This window comes from Sinocyclocheilus anshuiensis, unplaced genomic scaffold (genome assembly GCF_001515605.1).
Source record: "Sinocyclocheilus anshuiensis isolate Anshui unplaced genomic scaffold, SAMN03320099.WGS_v1.1 scaffold1153, whole genome shotgun sequence".
NCBI classification, from domain to species: domain Eukaryota; kingdom Metazoa; phylum Chordata; class Actinopteri; order Cypriniformes; family Cyprinidae; genus Sinocyclocheilus; species Sinocyclocheilus anshuiensis.
This window is the reverse complement of record NW_015557158.1, coordinates 52,526-58,612: the sequence shown is the minus strand read 5'-3', so window position 1 is coordinate 58,612 and position 6,087 is coordinate 52,526. Positions and strand designations below refer to the sequence as shown.

Here is a 6,087-nt window from a genome sequence, read left to right as displayed (position 1 = left end):
TATATATATATATATATAATGAAGTAATATTGTTGTGTCAGAGATACAAGAGCATTCTACTTTGGCACATGTTGGTTTTGATGAAAAAATAAAAGTTTTTAAAGGAAATTAATTAACAATAAAATGTTAGCTATGCTTTGGAATGGCATTCCTGACATGACTAGCTCTCTGCACAGATAATAAAAATGTTTTAAAATGATTGAAGGGACAGTTAACCCAAAAGTGAAAATTATGTCACTATGTATTTGCCCTTATGTCTTTCCAAGCCTGTATGATTTCTTCTCTTAGGTTTAGCACACACACAGAAAAAAAAAGTAAACAAAAAAAACCTTAAAGCTTTATTGTGTTTGAAAACGTAGCACTTGCACTAAACCCGACCCTAACCCTAGCAGCAAATGTGAGATAGAAACACATTTGGTGAAGCAACCATGCCATTTTAGCTTGCTTCTACAATGTCAGAAAAGCCATACTGTTCTTATGAAGCTGGTTATGTGGTGCAAACATCAAAATGCTTTACAAACCAGGCACTATAATAAAAGTGCTTTAAGGTCATAACATGGTATTGTGCAAGGGACCACACAAAAATCATTTTTTTTTTTTTTGTTGATAGTCTGCCAGTGTAATCGTAATTTAAATAAAGGTGAGTAAATGATAACATAATTTTCACTTTTGGGTGAACTATCCCTTTAAAAGTGAATTATAGTGTAAAACTCTGAGAAACTGGGTCATTCCAAGGATAATTCCATCTTGCCAAACCTTTTGCACATTAAAGCACAGCGACTGATTCTAAAACAGGCATCCAGTCACTTTTGCTTAAGCTTTTTCTTTTCTCCCTGTGACCTTTTAACCACATCTCCACAATGCTGCTCCTTCTGACTGAAGTAGCATGTCAATAGGTTTTTCTAGGGCATGCATATAGATTATACTCTATTTCTCTATTAAAGCCTATGTCATGTTAGGGGTGAATACATTTACTATACATCAACAGCTAACAATCCATACAGGCTATGCTGGATCTGGAAAGGCACTTGTGCTATATTATCAATAAAGATACTGGCCACACTTCCTTCTGACAGGATGCCACAAGAAGTCAATGTATCACTGACAGCTCAGAGTAACACCTTGAATACCCCCTCCAAATGAACAGACAAATAGACAGACATATCAAAATAAGGTGCATGTTTATTTTCACACTAAAGGACAGTTGGAGGGACAAGAACTCTTTGAACCAGAACACGTTTATTTAGGCATTTTATCCCGTAAGTGAAAGGCTGACTATAAGACTGTACTGTAGGTATGCAAGTATCAATATGAATATAATGAATAGGCAACACAGAGCCTATGATCTGATTTACTGTAATACACTGTAAGGTAAATTCCACTTTAGCAATGTGTTAAATGCATTACCAGCGTTAAATATGTTAATGTTTATCAAGGTTGTGCATCATTCAGAACTGAATTGATTTTTTTGAAAAATACATTTTGAATTTTTTTTTTAAATGGATATTTTAATTCAGCTCCTACAATTGAATAGGAATTGAAAGTAGACAGGACATTTTATAAAGCAAGGTTGGTGAAGACAAACTTTGAATGTTGCAATGACAAAGTCAAATTTTAAAATCCTTGGGGTTGAATGAATGAATGAATGAATGAATGAATGAATGAATGAACGAACAAACGAAAGTAGCTATACCCGGCACTTTATGTCAAAAATGATTGATGGCTTTGACCTTTGTGACCTTCAGAGGATGGCAGGCTATAAATGAAGACCTGAAGAATGTTTTTGAAGATTTTAATGGTCCGTTCCCTCATCCGGGGGGTTTGCCTCATCTGGGGTCCGAGTGTCCGGTTGCATTCCAAGGCATGCTTAGATAAATAGACCCTGTGCACTTCTGTGGAAAATCAGAAAAGAGCTGTGAAACACGTAGACATGGACGGTTTATATGCACCTAAAACACCCGAGAAGCAATGGGATGAACAATTTTCCGTGAAACAAAGTCTTCCTAGGGCAAGCATAGCCATTCTTCACATTAGTTCAGTATCTTCGCAAACTAAACGTATCCCCTCTAAGTCTGTTGAAATCTAGAGGATGATGACGGATCAGTGGACCGTGACGGTATGACATGGAGCAAGACTAATTTTGCAGCTTCGAATTGAATTTCATGCCCCCATGGCGACCACCCACGTTGTGTTGACCTCGTGACCTATCCAGATGTGAAAACCGGCATATGTGAAATTCCGACGTCAACCTATGACCTCCGGGGATGACATATGATGTTTGTACAGACGTATGTCCGTGTCCGAGCGGATGGCAGGCGATAAATGAAGACCTAAGGAATGTTTTGAAGATTTTAATGGTCCGTTCCCACATCCGGGGGGTTTGCCCATCTGGGGTCCGAGTGTCCGGTTGCATTCCGAGGCAGGGCATTTTTTCTCTCTCTCTCTCTCTCTCTCTCTCTGTATGGAAGATGTGAGAAAGATATTGGATTTAAGGTCAATAAAAGAATAAGTAGACAATTTTAAACAGTTTGTGAGAACAGATCACAATATGTGTGACCACACATATAATCTGATGGTTGTATAAAAGAATTTAAATAAAATATGTAACATGACTAATAATGAAATTGGGGGATAAAACAATAAAAAATATAAATACCCTTACATTATTTTGGTAGCGATGATGACCATTCTCAGAATGAGAGGTTCCCCAAAATTGTGTTTAGTTTAAGCTGGAAAAGCTCTCTCTCTCTCTCCCTCTCCCTGTCACACACACACACACTGTCATTCTGATAAATTGAAAATAAAAAATGTTTAGCTTGAATATGAATAAAGAAAAAAAAACCCTCACATTTTACCTGGGGGACAGAGAAACCATGTCTTCACGTTATTTCAGTAGCTTCTCAAATGAGATGTTTAAGAGCTGTATCCATCTCTAAGACTGTCTAAATCCTGAGGACGACGGAGGTGCAGTGGACTGTGATGGTATGACATGGAGCAAGACTAATTTTGCAGCTTCGAATCGAATTTCATGCGGACCGGGGTTTAGAAATGTTTTAATTATTCAGTTAATATTACATTTATTCACGCGTTTTAAATATTATCTAGACTTGTTTTTATTTCACAGTGTTTTGGGTACACAGTGTTTTGGCTACAAGGATCATGACTGTCTATCTTTCCTATTCTAACTTGCAGAAAATTGTGCCGGAGAACATTGCTGGAATGTTTACACAGATGTAATTTGAGAGTAAACAAGTCTTTACAGCCGTAATGTTACGCTTTGTTTTAAGAAGATTGTTTAAATAACAACGAGACCTCTTTACATATGCTTTGGATTTAACCGCGACGACATAAATATTCTTAATTTAGACACGGTTGTAAAATACGCAGTCCTAAGGTATCAGGGCATTTTTGCTCTCTCTCTCTCTTTCTCTCTCTCTTACGCTCTCACGCACGCGGGCGCATTCAATCGTCCTGAGTCTTATTCTCTTCTTTTAAATGAAAACAAGCCAGTGTAAGGACCTGAGGACTGGTGTGATATGCTCAGATTTTCTAGTTCTAGTCAGAATCCTGGCAGCAGTGTTCTGGATGAGCTGCAGCTGTCTAGTGGTGCTCTTGGGAAGTCCGGTGAGGATACCGTTACAATAGTCAACCCTACTGGTGATAAAGGCATAAACAAGTTTCTCCAAGGCTTGACTGAAAATAAAACATCTAAATATTGCAATGTTTTTGAGATGATAGTATGCTGATTTAGTTACCGAAGATTCTTGACTTGATTTTTTGTTATTTGACACCTAGAGTCAAGGTTTGCATTCGCCTTGAGAAATTCGTCTTTGTTTCCAAATGCAATGAGTTCAGTTTTCTCCTTGTTTAACTGAAGAAATTTTTAGCACATCCAAACTGTTAATTTCATCAGTGCATCGGCATAGGGAGTCAATGGGGCTGTAGTCATTTGGAGATAAGGCTAGGTAAATCTGGGTAACATCTGCAAAGCTGCGAAAGGCAGTTTGGTTCTTTGAGAAGTATGTTATGATCGACAGTGTCAAATGCATCACTGAGATCTAGTAGTATCAGCACTGATATTTTGCCAGAATCAGAATTTAAGCTAATATCATTTATTATCTCAATGAGTGATGTCTCTGTGCTGTGATACTGTCGGAGACCAGATTGAAAATTGTACCGGTATCCATTTGAGTTTAAGCAGTTTGTTCAGCTGATTAAAAACTACCTTAATCTTAAACTTGAATAATCTTGCCTGTAAAAGGAAGATTTGATATTGGTCTATAGTTGCTCAATATGGTGTTATCAAGATTGCTCTTTTTCAGGAGGGTCTAAGCATGCCTTGGAATGCAACCGGACACTAGGGGGAAAGGTCACAAAGGTCAAAGCCATCAATAATTTTTGACATAAAGTGCCGGGTATAGCTACTAACGAACAAACAATTAAACAAACAAATGGACGGATGGAAGGACTGATATGGATGGATTGACTGATATATGATGGATGTACGGTTGGACAGATATATGATGGACAGAGGGGTAGATGGATGGATGTATGGACACAGATAGATAGATAGATGGATGGATGGACGGACGGACGGACGGACGGACAGATAGATAGATAGAATTAGATATTCATCCAGGCCAGTGGATTTCAGAATAACATTCTATAATGTTTGGACAAAGTAAAGGCTCTGCAAAATGTGAACAAAAACATATTGAATTCATATTTAAGTAAGCTCTTATCTATGTAATCCAAGTCACATTCAATGTTATATTTAGCTAAAACTTAGCATTTTGTGCTAGTACAGCCATAAACTAATTTGTACAGGAAATTAATTACAACTGCTGGAAGAATAATGAAAATGTGGCTTAATTGTCATTGAAAAGCATCTGCTAGAAAGGACTGATTAAGTGGCTTTGCTCATAGAGTTGTCTTTTGGGAAGAAAGTGTTCACATCTATCAGCGAGCGCAAATTAAATTCAGTTGCAATTTTTCATTGTGGCAAAATAATGCTCTGAGCAGCAGCATGTGCCTGGCTTTGTCTTTATAGCACATCTTGTGGGGGTGATACTTTTATTCTCTGAGTGTTTTATTTTAAGGAAGAAAAGAGAACAGCTGTGTTCCTTACAATAAAGATCCTTAAGAAAGCCTTGTGTACGGCTGCAGAATATAAGCTTATCCTTGTAGTGCATGGTAAAAGTGGTTAAAAGCGACTTCTCATAAATCAGAGACTGAGCATTTTTCTTTCTTTTTCATTCCATCTTGTAAATTCTACTGAAAACCGATAAGCACTCTTTGGATAGGATTGATTTTTCAAACTTTGGATAGGATTAATTCACATTGTAGGACATGTGTGATTTGATTCGGACAGGATCAAAACCTATTACACAAGACTTACATATGTGATATAATTATAGCATTATGTATGTAATTCATTCAAATAAGCATCATACTTGACTTGTAAAGTAGCCGTTCTGAACAGTACATAATTTGACTCTCCTTATTGATTTACTTTTGAACATCGAAAGAGATGCCAGCAGATCCACCAACTGTTAGTTTACTGGAAATAAGATTGAAATTTGTAATGAAGATGCAACAGGTAGCGCAACGCTAAATTTAGCTTTAGTTACACACTTCATGAAGGTCAAAATTAAAAGTGAAAGAGAAGAGTTAGCCAGACATGTTCACTTCTGACTGGATTAAATAGGATCTTCTGCGAAACACTACCAAAGTCCTCAGGGAAAACCTGTCCAGATAGGGCTAAATACAGTGTGACAGACGAATACAGTGAATGACGTGTTGAAATTCACAGGTGGTGCGAGTGACAGTCGCATGAGTGTTGTGGATATGTTCATGTGCAATATTGCTTATTTCTGCACTGTTTCACTGTGAATCACATGGTGGTAATGTAGTTGAAAATGAGACAGATGGATGGATGATGGATTTATAGTGGAAAAGAAAATCTATTAAATTAGATAAAGAAGCAAAGTTGTTTCAGCTACGTGGCTACATCAACTACATGGGTGTTTTGAATGAAATAACTATCAAAATTGTACCAGAAAAAAAAATAAATAAAATATATATATA

The 6,087-nt window shown here is 37.1% G+C and overlaps 1 protein-coding gene across 1 annotated transcript in view; it reads left to right on the top strand.

Moving 5' to 3' along the window:
• The window catches only part of LOC107678250 (leucine-rich repeat and fibronectin type III domain-containing protein 1-like protein), a 148,785-nt gene that overhangs the window by 93,680 nt on the left and 49,018 nt on the right, over positions 1–6,087 (top strand). The gene's annotated exons all lie outside the window — the stretch shown is intronic.